This window comes from Anas acuta, chromosome 2 (genome assembly GCF_963932015.1).
Source record: "Anas acuta chromosome 2, bAnaAcu1.1, whole genome shotgun sequence".
NCBI lineage: Eukaryota > Metazoa > Chordata > Aves > Anseriformes > Anatidae > Anas > Anas acuta.
The window spans coordinates 6,284,303-6,299,100 of record NC_088980.1 but is presented as its reverse complement, the minus strand read 5'-3'; the positions used below and the strand labels follow the sequence as shown (position 1 = coordinate 6,299,100).

The 14,798-nt window shown below is 45.6% G+C and overlaps 1 long non-coding RNA gene across 2 annotated transcripts; it reads right to left on the bottom strand.

Moving 5' to 3' along the window:
* Positions 1 to 3,019: 3,019 nt before the first annotated feature.
* LOC137852078 (uncharacterized) lies at positions 3,020 to 13,954 on the bottom strand. 2 transcript variants are annotated; one of them, XR_011093641.1, is made up of 5 exons: positions 13,798 to 13,954; positions 6,440 to 10,689; positions 6,214 to 6,323; positions 4,464 to 4,527; positions 3,020 to 3,823 (listed from the first exon to the last, which is right to left on the bottom strand). It is a non-coding gene; the product is annotated as an uncharacterized lncRNA (long non-coding RNA). The 2 variants fall into 2 exon arrangements; XR_011093642.1 differs by lacking the exon at positions 6,440 to 10,689.
* Between the last annotated feature and the right edge of the window lie 844 nt (positions 13,955 to 14,798).

Below are 14,798 nucleotides of genomic sequence, written 5' to 3'. Positions count from 1 at the left end.
GGGCAGCCTGGGCTGGGGGCAGGGGTCCCTGTCCATGGCAGGGGGTGGCACTGGGTGGTCCTTAAGGTCCCTTCCAGCCCAAACCATTCTGTCAGTCTATGAACACATGGACAAGCTGTCCAGAGGGTGGCCATTGTGAAATATCTCATGTCAAAGATGCAGTATGTATGTCTAGTCTGTCATGACTGTACCTGTGACTGCTCCAGGAGCATAAAAGCATGGACAGAGCCAGGATGAGACTCTTCAGCCAAGGGACCTCAGCTGAACTATCGCACCAAGCTGTCTTTAAGATAATGGAGAGAAATAGTTGCTTCTACAGGGTCATTTGTCTTCTCCTGATATGGCTGTCACGAAGAATTGCTCTCTGAAATCGCCTGTTTCTATAGACTTTCATTGGAGTCAAGGGTTGCTATCCTGGATTGAGAAACACAGTTTATGGTGAGTCTCTCAGAGACAGGAACTGAACCTTAATCCACCCAGTGCCCCCTAACCCCTGGAGCAACCTTTCTAAGGCTTTGCATTAGTCAGGGCACATTGTCCCCATGTCTCAAAGAAGCTGATAAACTTTGAGTTCTCTAAAACCTCATCGTTATGGTTAAACTGACTTATACTCCACACCTGGCTTCCAGAGGATGTTCTCCAACAATTAGGCCACATCACCAGGCAAGGCAGCAGAGTTAGAAGGAAAACTGCCCCACATAAAATATTCTGGATTTACATTTACAGGCTTCACAGTCATGGATAAATCATGGAAGGAGAACTGTCCACGTTGCAGTGACATAATCCATGGCCAGAATATAGGTGAGCATCCCCAAAGGGAATAGCACTTAGCTATTCAGCCTTAAACACAGCAGTAAAGAGAAACATGACCCATATCTGAATTCTTTAATTCTCTTAAAGTCTGGTTTCTCCATAATTTTGTTTGCCCTGTCATGAAGAGAGAGGTGGGTTTTCTAGAAGAGACTGTGGTGAGGGGTCAAAATTTTCCAGATTACAAACACTGGTGCAAGCTTGTACTGTAGAATTAAATGAATTTTATAAATAAATTATAAATAAATAATAAAAAGTTCTAGACTTCATCTGCACATTTTGACACCCTGACCTGCTCCCAAGAGTCAGCACTAGCCATTGCATTTGCTGCACCCTCCCTCCTGAATTTGTTACTCTTGTCCGTGACAAATCCAGTCAAAGCAAGACATGGCCTCACTAAGCATGGCTTTCCTTGCATAATTGACAGATCCCTCAATAAATAACACCTGGTGTTATTTCTGGGGCAGACAGCTGTGTGCAGCCGCTGTGAGGAGCACCAGTGTTGTGCTGCACTATGGTGTGGTAGCAGTACATGGCAGGGACGTGTAGCCAAGGCTGGAGGGGAGGATTAAAATATCTGCCAGCCCATGCAGGGAAACCTGCAGTGCCAGGTAATGCTCCCTTGGCAGTCATTTTCTAGCAAGACTTCATCAGACAAAATGGCACCAAGAAGCCTGTACCACCTTGGTAGCCAACAGGAGCTTGTAATGCTTGTTTGCATTAATTAAGCTCTAAACCACTATTCCCATAATCAAGGACTCTGCAGGAGGCAGGTTTCATCTCTTGTGAAACCTCCAAATTCAAATTTCATCTCCAAATTCTGGATGCCCTGTCTTATACAAAAGCATTTAAACAATGCTCTAGAGACAGGAGATGGAGAGAGGGGCCCAAGAGGTTACTGCACGAACCTACTTTTCTATTATCAAACTGAAAAAGGCTGCTATAATATTCCCAGCCTGCATGAACACATATTACTGCTCCAGTAATCTTATTCTACAGTAATTCGTTCCTGCACTATCACCTCTGATCTCAGGAAAGTTTTTTTAAATTTTTTAGCAAGAAAATGCTCATACAATTCACATGAGCCTGCCAGAATGGCCTCTCTGGGATGATAGTCCAAATACTAGAAGAAGCATCCTTTTGCCCTGAGAGGTGTGATGTGAACGAGATGAGAAGTCCTTTGTCTTTTTTATATGGCACAGATGGTAAGTGTCTAGATGAAGAGAGACTGAATTCAGTCTTGCATGCATGCAAGAAAGTTTTACACACCGAGTGGCCAGCAACTTCTTAGTATCTGCTAGGCAGGATGCCTCTCCTAACCCCATGACCTTTAATTCTGCTAAATACAACGTATATGGGTCAACAGCTTTCGGAGAGGTAAGACTGCGGAGCAATCCTGCACTGACGCTGAAATAATTCTGGTGTATGAAAAGTCAGAGCAGCTGTGGCTGCTTCCACATCCACAAGCAATGCGGCTTGCTTGTTGCCAGTGATCCTTAATCCTCTTTGAACTCCTGACTTTACATATCGGATGGTTGCTCCATGGAGTAATTTCTGTGTATTATTGTCCATTCACTGTAAGTATTTTACAAGGTGATACAAAGTCAGGAAATGTATTCTCAGGAGACACAGACACAAAGGTTACTGAATGCAAATCAGATATTTGTGTTAGCACTGATATCTGGCTTGTTTGTAAAACCAGGAGCATGGTATCAAGTGTTAAAATGGGAAAAATTCCCTCCACATACTGTGAAAATGCTGGCAACCCAAGGGTAGCAAGTGCCTGCGGGTCTGGTAATTCAGTATGGTCACTGCTTACTAAACACAGTAATCCTTGTAGCCGCCAAATAAAGGGATAAAACTACTTCAGTGGGCAAAATGGAGTCTCTCTTAATCTGGGGAGAAGAAATAGAAGCCTTGAGGTCTGTATCAGAGCATGGACGAGGGAGCTCAATGCTTGCTCCCCAAGTTACCTATTCTGCAGTGGTCTGGGCTTTCCTTAAGGCCCTGGCTTCAGGAGTCTAGTGATTACAATTTTTAAGCAACTTTTAAAGAATATTTTAAAGCATTTTTTTTTTGTCATACAGTAGAGAAAATATTGTACACAATATATTATTGCAGTCTGAAAATATGATCATAGATGCTGAAAAGTTAGAAGCAAAATCAAAAAAAAAAAGAGGGAGGATGAACTTTTTCATGATTTTTTAAATTCTGTTTTAATTTTCTACCCTGCTGTTAGGGTCAGAAAGGGAGAAAACAAGGTAGGCAGTCACATTTGGGAGTATTTATGTTAGTGATCCTAGCAGCACGGGGATTGTGCTCCCACAGAGGAGGATGCTCCCACAGACTGCAGTCACTCAGTGCTGGGTGAAAGGGCATTCCTTCATGTATACATTGCACTGGCTAGGAATTTCTTTCCATGCTTATTTGTTTATTTTCCCTTTAAAAAGATTTATTTTTTAATATAGAGATTTGGTTTCCTTACAATATGGAGATTTGTTAATCATAAGCAAACACTTCTCACAACAGATGGCTTCACCACAGAGTTGATTTCTTGGTGAAAAGAGATTTTGAGAGGGGAACAACATTTGGCTCTCCTTTCCCCCAGTCCTAGGGGGGAACTGGTGCTAAAGCTTCGTGGTCAGAAATGCATCAGCCATGTGAATCACACCCCAGGGTGAACCTGCCTTGGAGGGGATGCTGGCCTTGTGTGCAAGCTGGTTTCAGTCCAGTGAAAGTACGCATGGTAAAATTAATCCCCATGCTTTAGGCTGCCAGTGCTGTGCTGTAGGGCAAGTCCTTGCCTGACAATGTCTCCATGCACCTTCCTTGCAGCCTGCTGCCTGCTTGCAGTGGTCTATGTCTTCAGTTGTGGGAGGTCATCAGCCAGCTGCTTTCTCATGTAAAGACATTTGCCTTGTTTGCTTGCATTTGTGTTAGCCTAATGGGCAGTATTGAGGCTATCTTCCACAGAGAGACTGAGGGCTCCAATCCCCCTTCTGTCAAGCCTGTCCTAGAGAAAAGAGCAGAAAGAAAGGAGAAACTTTCTGGACTGAGCTCATATATGTGAGGCCTGGCTATGGATCACATCAAGGAGCAGCTCTGCACCCACATCCCACAGGAAACATCTGCTTTAATAGGGCTGGTGCAGCATGTGGGGCCACATCTGGGACTGAAATGGAGAAGGATCATAGAGTAAGAGACAGAATAAGCTCTGCCCTCTGTTGCATGTGTCGAAATCCAATGTCAGGACATTTTCCAGAGTCTCTACCCACGCATCTGGACCCTTTGTAGGAAAATGTGGTAGGGTCTTGGGAGAAACAACCTGAAGGACTTTGTCAAATTTTATTGAGGAAGAAGAAGTGAGGAAGATTTCACTAGCTAGGTACCAAGTATATGGTAGAAGAACATACTGCCAGTACTTCAGCACAAATTTAGAAATACTGTTTTGTCCTGAGATTCATTTCTGTTTTTCCTTAATAACAGAGAAGTATGAAGTACACAAAAGTATGAGAAAATTTCCTGGAATATGCCTTCTTTTGCTCCGTCTTTTACTTAATGGAACAGATCCTGAAAAATGAAGACATTGGGAGTGCCAGGGCCAAGGTAACTTGAGGCTGCCTTGCGTCGTGGTACAGCCTAGGGATACTCACATTTGTGAAACAGTCAGGACGTCTTCTACCCTCATAGGAGCAAGTGTCTGTCACAGGCTGCTGTCTTAACAGATAAACAACAGGAAAATGCTTTTACTGATAACATACATAAAGAAGGGAGAATGGACTCACTGGACTCACTGGAAGCCATAGGCATGGGTTTCTTGACAGGGGACAAGTGAAAAAGATGCACTGTGAGCTGCTCTAGCTATGATTTACGTCAGTGCCAGCATGTAAATCAACACTACACAGTGTCTTCTCTGAAACAGCTTTCCCCAAATTGTTAGATTTTTTCCAAATAGGAAAAACAGATATTTCAGTCCCTTTTTAAATTGCATGCTGTCCATAAGCATTGCCAATCACCCTTGCCCCCTCATTTTGGAGAACAGATGCCAAAGGGGTCTCACACATAGTGTGAGACTCCCACTGGCCACCCCTCTCCTCCAGCAAGGGCTGTCCCTCTGGTATCAGCTGTAGAGACCCTTGCTTGAAGACGTGGACTCCATCTATAGTCTTGTACTGGGCACATGGTGCGGCCTAAAATGGTAGCCTAAATCGACACGGCTGTGTTATGGACTCAACCTCACGTATCATCGCGGCTGACCATTCAGCAAGAGGGGTGTTTTGTCCAGTGGCTGGAAGCCAAAGGAAGGATCTGCAGATGCACTGCTTCAGCTGGTTGAATGCCATAACCTGCTCCTGCTGCAACTAATAGGCGTTGGCATAAAAGGACTAAAATCTGGCCTTGCTCATTCTGGAGTGGATTTCAACAAGGTCACACCAGGCAGCAGAATGTTTTGTGAAACAAGAAACTTTATCTGATAACATGTCTCCCAGACCCCTTGTGCTCCTGCATGGGGAACAATCCCTCTTCCCCAGGATCCCCAGGGAGCACCAAATCACACCATGCTCTCAGGCCTTATCTCCAAGCTGCCATTGGGTCCCTCCTCCCCTCAGAAGTCCAAGGGTTGAATGGTGACAGATGTGCTCTCAAGGCACGTCAAAGCTGTCTGTGATAACTTCACATGAACGTGAGGAAGAGCTGCAACGAAGGCCAAGCCCAGGTTCAGGAAGGGCCTAAGCCAGGAACCCCCTCAAACCTCATTGCTTTCTGCTCAGGACAGGGCATGCATTTTCACCTTGCCTTTTCCATCACAACAAGAGCCCAACATTGTTTAGTATCCTCAGAAGACACTTGATGAAACCTGATGGTGGTGTTGCTGGGGCAGCGCTGTGTGGGTGAGAGCTACCATGCTGATAAGAGCTAACGAGCTTACAGAGCACCCGCGGTGTGATAGCAGCAGCTGCAGCCAATCCCAGGGACATTCCCCAGCCACCCAGTGAGTCGGCAAAATTGTTAATCCTGGGGCATTAGTGATCTGAGGAGGAAACGATGGAAGAAGCAGGCTGCTGCTTGGTCAGAATTGCAGGGGGGTGTCTCCTGTTCCCACCCTCAATGTGAAACTCAAATGCAGGAGCCACGGGAACTCAGTGTGTAGCAAGCTCAAGAGGAACATCTGCAAATGCTGCATTTGCTAATTTGTCTTGTTTTCTCAAGCCACCATCAGATTTAAGAGAGGGTTTTGCTAGGGCCTGCTCCAGGGAAGTGGGATGTCCAAGGAGCCAGAGAAGTGCCCAGAACCAAAGTCTAGGGTATTGATTATTGCTGGGGTCTCGGCCACAGGTCTTGTGGTACCGCCTGCTGTTCCCAGACATCCTCTGCAGTTTCAAAAGCAACGAAAATACCAACCTTGCAATTCCCAGCCTCTCCTCTAACACCCAGGGCTCCGTTTCTGCGTGTTGGTGACTGCCTCAGATGCCAGCATACGTCTTGAATTCTTCTTTTTAAACACATTTTCCCTTCAGGAAGATGAGACGCGTGGAAATGTCAGAACAGGCACTCCTTTCCCACAGGTCATGCTAATGAGCATCACTGAAACATTCTCATTCCTGAGCCACTACAGCAGGTGACTTACCGTGTTAACTAGTATCATGTTCCTCAGCAGCGACAGATAAGGGCCAGGCCAGCACATATCAGTCCAGTTAATTGATCTGATCTTCAGTACACCCCTGGTAGTCCATGGAGCAATGATCTGTGATGTACGTTTCAAAGATGCTATAGCCCCTGCTGTAATCCAAAATACTCTCTAGGGACCCCTTAGGTAAAGCTTACCACCTTAGGGGATGCCTGCATGGTGTGGCTCTAGCACAACTTACACCAGGTGTGACATATTTTCTGAAAAGACAATCATTTAAAATCCTTGGATGCTGCAGAAAATAACTAGCATTTTTTTTTCCCTATGGATAATTAAACTTTGCTTTATTCAAAGCCTTTCAAAGAGCAGCTGGCAGAAAATAAACCCTCAAACTCCAAGAAATGAAGGAAGGGTTGCTTTTACAGAGATGGCTAAATTACACACACGCTTCAAAAAGAGAGCACTGGAAGCAGCAAAGAGGCGGCATTTAGATGCAGTCCCTTGTTCTGTGGTTGCCAACAAAGGCTTCATTGTCACTGGACAGTGCTGCAAACTCCTTTTTTAGTTCAATATAAACAGCCTTTTAAAATCCAAGGAAGTCTTTAAAAGGCTGACAAATTGGGGGAAGAGAAAAATTGTAGTTTTGTTACATTGGAAGCTGCTCTGCAAGCAAGGGGAACGTCTCATATTTCTGTCTGTATTTGCTTCTGCCAGCCTTACTCCTCGTTTCTGGCTTACAGACAGTCATGCTGAGATACTGCCACACGCATCTGCTGAGAAGAAACAAATGGAAAGGGCTTCCCTCTCCTAAGGACACCTCGTCATTTTACTGTGTGATGGGCAACATCACCATTTTTCACTAATTCCTGAGTGTCTCAAAGTGTGGCAGTGTTCTTATTAGGTTGGGGGCGGAGGAGGTGGGCTGGACACAGCCTTTATTTTCTTCTGCAGAAAGGATCCTCCACCCTCACGAGCCTCTCATTTCCATAGCTATGTCCCACACCTGACTCATTACTGCAGGTAAGGAGCATGGAATTGTTGTTCAGGCACACAGCCCAGCTTGATTTAATTAGTAGCTTTTTTTTTTTTTTTAATTGTTTTACCTCTAAGTTTTAGCAGGAACATGCTTATATAATAAATAAATAAATAAATAAATAAAAATTAATTCAGATTTCATTGGCATCAAGAAGAAAGGTGTGATTCCAGCTTAATTACTTAGATCGACAGAGGTAGAACTCTGATGTATCTGAGAATGGGTTGCAAGCAGTGTTCATAATTCAACCACCACATTAAACCTGCAAACAAAAGCATTTACCATACGCCCTGAGGCTGTCCTGCAGTGTTTACTGACATGGTGGCTGTACAATTTGATGACAGCTGATGTACAGCTCTAGGAACATTTTTACTCTTTCCATTAAATAATTTATTAGACCCATAATTACGCTGTGATAATTGCCAGTCATGAAGAGAGACTTCTGGTGTAGGCTGCGGGTACTGGGACGTACCATAACACTAGGTTCCCCTAATTTTCTCAGCTCAAGAGCCCAATTTATGAGTTGTCCAAACATTGCTCACATGTTGCTAAGAAATCTGAGTCTCACGGACCCTATCATGACCAGGGCCCCTGTTGGAGGGCCCTGTTGCAGGAAAGGAGGAGTTGGTGACCTTCTGGTCCTCCTTTCAGAAAGGGCACACTTGTTTGGTCTGTGAGTCACTGCACACTTGGAAGAAATGTCTAGTTTGCCTCCTCATTGCCAGACATATCCCCAAGCTCATCATTTTCTACCAGGAGGCAGAGAGAACAGCCATTAAACCCAGCAGTGAAAGAAGAAAATCACATGCACAATTTGCTGCCTGTTCCTCTCCCCTGGGACTCCAGTTTAATGCAATTTGGTGTATCCCAGCCGGTGGTGCTTGGCTGCTTTTAATTAAAAAAAAATTAAAGGATTTATGTTGGGATTAAATGGGATAATTATTGATTGATCTCTGCCTTCTAAATTGAAAAGCATTTGGATTAATCAGCTTTTAAGTAGGAAATCACTCAGCTCTGGACAGGAAACCATCCTCAAGCTCTGCACTTTGCATCTAACAGGGCTTTATTTTGTCCTGTCCCCCAAAACCCAATGGGAAGGATTTTCCTTTCTTCTTGGTTCATCGTCAGAGCTCAGAAGAAAACATGCTTTCACTGGGACAGGCTTTAGGTCACAAGTGATATGATGAAATATCTTGCCATGTTAGCTTGCACTGCTCACAGAGAGCAAGATGTATTGAGCATCCCAATACATCTGGCCAGGAGGTCTAGCATCCTCCAAGACCCTTGTGCTAGGGACTGGGCAACCTGTCTCCCCAGTTGGTCAAGTGGTCAAGTCAGCACTGGAATACTCCATGGATGGAACAGGTTTGTATCAACAATGATGCTTGTAGATCTGCCTTGTATGTCAGATGAAAAGCTGGTGGCCAAATGGACAAGTCAATGATCGGAAGGTACTTGTAAATAAAATGGTGTAAAACTTGCGCTTGTTCTAGTTCTGGGACTGCATACCACTCCATCCACGCAAGCAGTTGAAAATTGGGTTAAACAGGTAATGATGATGATAGGACAGTATGCACTAAAAATAATAATGGCACACTCGAAATACTAATATCTATATCCCCAGCTGCACAAGTAGGCTGCTGACCTAAGCACTGTGTGTTGCAGTTTCTGTTTTTAGAGCAAAAATACCACAGCTGTGTGACCCCCAGCTCTGCTTGGATTATTCCACAAGTCATGTTAACCCCCAGGAAACCCCAAATCTGGAGGAAAAAACTTACTATTTCGGGAGAAATGTTATTTTTAAAAACAAGGAGTTCCAATGCGATTTTTCAACTTCTGAATGAAATTCCCAGTTCCAATGAGTTGTATTTCCAATGCCAGGATTTAGAAGCAAGTTTTGGCTTTCCCATTTGTGAGTGAGGAAAGTAACATCCACTTCACAATCTTTGTCTTCTAATCTACCTCATGCTGGGAATATTTCTTATTTTATTTTAAAAAGCTCCTTCTTCCTCTAAAAATGAGTATCTTTAAGAAACTGTATTATTATTATTATTATTATTATTATTATTATTATTATTATTATTATTATTATTATTAATTTTGATTCTCCAGTAGAAGAAAGGAATGCTTCCGCAGGAGGATATACACCCAGGGAGACTTTTTTCTAGGAAGAAGCATTTCTGCTGAAGTCCTTTAATCTACTAAGCTGCCAATCCATTGTTGACTCACATGCAAACCTCCCCCACATCTAATCTACCGGAGGTAGGTGACCTGGCAGCGTAGTGGCAGATTACATCCCTCTGCAGATGTAAGGTAATTCATACTTGGAAAGATGATTTGAGTTCCCCACGCAGTAGTCAGCTCTATATTAATCGCAACAAAGACTTCGCTTCACTGTGGGCAGCCTCTCTTCCATGGGCAGCTGAGCTTGGAGAGAAAGCTCCCACATTGCTTCGGTCACCCTCTGAGCACCCTGAAGTTATAATCACACTGCCCATAACCCTGAACAATCCCTTCTGCACTGCTTGATAGGAAGAGTGTGCTCAGAGCTGACCAGCCTGGCTCATGAGCGTGTCGAGAGCAATGGATGAGATCAGGTAATGATGATATAAATGTGGGTGAACTGTTATTTGAACTCTGAAATTATTTGTCTCATCTCAGCCAGAGGGAAGAGCTAGAGCATTTTTCTGAAGTGGCCCAGTCTTCAGCTGGTGCATGTCTTGGGTACAGGGCTCCCATAAGATGCTTGCTAAGGGACATCAAGAAATGAATGAGCTCCAGCACACACTGCCAGCTCCCATGGGGCCGGTTAAGCCTCTCTAGGTGCGCGTACAGGTCTGAATTTGGAGATGAGCACAAGGGAAAGCAGGCTTGTCAAGGCCAGGCTGGATGGGGCTTTGGGCAGCCTGGGCTGGTGGGAGGTGTCCCTGCCCGTGGTGGGGAGTTGGGACTGGATGGGCTTTGAGGGCAGCACATCTCCCTACCATGCCATGTAGGTATTTCCAGAGCTGATTTGATCAGGTGCAGCACTTAGATGCAAACTCTATCCCAACAAGGCTTTTCTCCTTTGGGCTTGGTGCTGCAGAGCATGGGACATGGGATGCAGACAGACCCAAGGGATCCTGCAGACATCAATGCAGACTCAGGAGGGTTCATTGGGCCCTGTCATACCCCATCTCCTCCTGGGCAAAGTAGCTTGTTTTGATTTATCCCAGGCCTAAGCAATAGTAGAAAAAAAAAGAGGTTTGGGTGTATTTTCTAAGAATAGACTTAAGTAAAACAGTGAGACACAAAAAAAGAATTGGTTAGAGAATATAACTGCATATACTTTTCTGTATTGGCCATTGCATTAAAAATACATAAGAGCCAGTTACATAAAAATTCATAGGCTAGACATGAATGCAGGCAAGAAAATGTACAATTGGCAACTTTTCCCAAAGTAAGCAAGTCAATTTTGACATTAGGAGAGTGCAAAACCAACACGACAATGTGCTTGGGGGGAATAATTTTGCTCAGGATCTCTTTAAACTACTGCATTGTGCCATACACCATGGTGAAATTTAACCTGCTCTCAGATCTGTTGGTCAGAAGTAACTGCTGCTTGTTTAACATCTGATAGCCTCTTGGCTAGTGGCCTCCTGGTCTGGCCAGGGGGAAGCAGCATATCAAAGCCTTAGTTCTAGATCAGCTCCTGAACCTAAAAATAACTCCCTTTCTCCATTAGAGGAGATTAAAATCACCTGGGCCAGCAATACAGCTCCATCTCCCAGCCCACAAATGGAAGGAGAAGCTGAAGTGTTCCGTAAAAAACTCGGTTGGACCAGTCCTGAAACATAAAGGACTTGGACTGGACTTGACTTTTCCAGAAAATATGTAGCAGGGCATTCTCCCTAACAGTGTCTTAAGGTATTTTTTTATATTTTTTTCATTCTTCAGCTAATGTGCTCACTGTGAGTCTGGTGTTGTCACCTCAAAAAGAAGAGGCACGGTTCTACCAGTCAATCAATGACCTTTTTGAGTTTCCTGCTTCCCGATCTCAGAAGCCATACATACCAGACATCAAGTGCCATTTAAAAGCCGACTCATGTGCCAGCTATCACTTTCCCTGGAAACAAGGGGGCAGACAACACGCTGGAGGTCAAGGCTGCAATCCAGCCAGAGAAATGGGCAAACGGGAACTTCATGGAGTGCCCCCAGAACAAGTGTGGAGTCCTACACCTTCCCAGTTCAAGGGAGATGTAACAAAATGGAGCTTTTCCAGCAGAGGGACAGACACTATGATGGCCAGGGTATTGGGGGATACAGAGTGAGAGAAGAGCAGGAGAAAGCTTGTTGTCCTCAGCCTGGAGAGAAAGAAAGGCTGAGTGGGGACTACACTGCTGCTTTCACCTACTTGATACGGGATCATTGAGAAAATGGAGACATCATCTTTTTCTAGGAAGCATAAGGAAAAAAAAATAAATTGGTTTAGATATAAAGGAAAAAAAAAAAAATCCCAGTGAGAGGGAAGCAGCCTGGAACAGGGGCCCAGGGAAGCTGTGCCACCTCTGTCCATGCAGATATTCAAAACCTCATTAGATGGAGGCCTCGTCAACCTTATTTGTCTTGGATGCTTGAAGCGAATCCTGCTTTGAGCAGGGTGTTGGACCTCCAGGGATGTCTTCCAAGCCAAATTATTCTACGATTATTCAGTAGATTACTGAAATTGACATTACAAAGCATGGATTTTAATCTGAGAGCTCCGGGCAATCTTTCGGATGCCTTCAGTCCATGCTTTTAAATGCTTGCAGGGTAGACACTAGAGCTGTGAGCTGATCTGCCGTTCCCTGGGCAGAGTGGGAAGCAGAGGAGAACTGATGCGTGTGCAGGAGCCCATTATTATGGGCAGGAAATGACAGAAAGGCTACATTTTGGGGTGATGCTGTTGCAGGTGTTTGTGGTATAGGAGGACACCATGCCCAAGGATTAACTGAGTGAATACCCTGCAAGGTGCTGAGGTATCAGTAAGCCCTTACTACCTCCTTGCAGGCAGAAATAGGGGCCTCTCTCTTGCTCACACCACCATAATCTGCTCAAGCTACTGTCCCTCTGCATGAAGCCCTGGTACAGGATGACTGCACAGAGGTCACCTTCACCAGTGCATCTCTTTCTTCTCCTCCATCGCTTATCTGAGACCTCAGACTCCCCCACTGGGGACTGTCAGACTTTTAAATGATTTATTCCTCTAATGGCAAAAGCCCTGCAGAGCCCAGCCCCGGCTCCTCAGCAGCTGCTGGCTGTCTGGGAGATCTCAGGTCACCAGAGGGTGCTGCTGGGGCCCTCGGAGAGCCAGCCTGGCAGACGGAAAGCAAAAATAAATAAAGGTGCTCTGCTGCATCCCCTCCCTTCCCTTCTCTGTGCAGTGACCTGTGCATTTTTAAAGAGGATGGCTTGTTCTCCTCCTCATCCCCCACTCCTGGGAAGGCAGATCGTGCAAAATGGGCTTTGGGGGCAAACTCAGGGAGGGGCTGCAAGGCTGAGTGGTTTGCAGAGGTGTGCATGGACAGGACCTTCTGCCTCTCTGCAGGGGAGATGTGTCTTATGTGTGCCCATGCGTGTGTGCACAAGCACACGTGTGCATGCATGCACGGATTCTGCACGCACAAAATCTGTGCACACAAGCACACCCATCTGCTTGTGCAAACAGGCTCTTAAAGCAAGTAAAAAACACTGCATGAATGTCACGGGGGGTGGCACAGGCACCCGACTGCACCTCTTGGTTTCCAGTGCCTAAGGCTGCTGTAGTGGCAGATTATCCTAGCAGGTTTCTGTGGCACCCTCGATTTTAGCGTTGCATGTTTCTTCGCTGGTTTCAGCCAAGTTAATCCTGGCTGTCACTTGAGTGCAGTTAATGATGTTCTCCTCAGAGATTTGCAATTGTGCATAAGTGGGCTAAAGTCCTTCCCTGCTGTCTTTGCACTGCTTTCGGAGACCTTCTGCTGGGCACGCGGGAGTCACCGAGCATTTTGAAAAGGAGTGACTGAAAATGAATTCTGCGGTCCTAAATGAGCTGCTTTATAATCCTTCTATCTGCCTCAGACTGTTTCAGATTAATACTACTTGCCAGTCACTCCCCCCCCTCTAAAGAGGGAACGTATTTTTAGCCTCTCAACGGATCTGACACAGTGGAGTTTCCTCTGCGTGTAATCCTACTGTCACCATTTCTAAGTATTAAAAACAAACAAACAAATAAACAAACAATCAAAAAAAAATAATAATAATAAAAAAAAAAAACACCAAAAAAAAGGAAAAAAAATAAGCTAAACAAAAAAGCAACCCCTCTTACTTCTCATTGTAGTCCAGGGCTTTGTATTTAAGATCGGTAGCTTGAACAGATAGTGCCTGTGCGTGGATGCTTCTTTTGAATATTTGCAAGAGACTGCCCCAGATTGAAAAAAAAAAAAAAAAAGAGAGACAGAAGAAGGAGGAGGAGGAGAAGGATGAGAAAGATGAGGAGGAGAGGAGAGGAGAGGAGAGGAGAGGAGAGGAGAGGAGAGGAGAGGAGAGGAGAGGAGAGGAGAGGAGAGGAGAGGAGAGGAGAGGAGAGGAGAGGAGAGGAGAGGAGAGGAGAGGAGAGGAGAGGAGAGGAAATGGGAAGGGAAGGGAAATGGGAAGGGAAGGGAAATGGGAAGGGAAGGGAAATGGGAAGGGAAGGGAAATGGGAAGGGAAATGGGAAGGGAAATGGGAAGGGAAGGGAAGGGAAGGGAAGGGAAGGGAAGGGAAGGGAAGGGAAGGGAAGGGAAGGGAAGGGAAGGGAAGGGAAGGGAAGGGAAGGGAAGGGAAGGGAAGGGAAGGGAAGGGAAGGGAAGGGAAGGGAAGGGAAGGGAAGGGAAGGGAAGGGAAGGGAAGGGAAGGGAAGGGAAGGGAAGGGAAGGGAAGGGAAGGGAAGGGAAGGGAAGGGAAGGGAAGGGAGGTCGGTATAGTCACAGAAAGGCTCTTATTAAAGGACAGCTCCGCTCTGCCTCTCGTGCAGTGGAATCAATGGCTCTCTCCTGCCCAGGGTTTTAACGGGCTCTGTGCAGGCCAATTGTGGTTATATAATACCGGCTCTGAAGCAGATGCTGCCGTGTTCGGGCCGGGAGATTATAGCTGGAATGCACAACTAATGGAAGCTTTCTGACAAATGCAGCCTGCCCTGCCAGGCGGGGGATGGCAGTGGCTCAGCAGCCCCTGCCCTGCGCCGCCGCATCCCAGGGCACCCGCACCCGGAGCTGGCTCGGGATCTCGGGACCATTGCTCTTGGGCAGCCTTCACCCCTCCAAAAAAAAATAAATAAAAAGCAGATG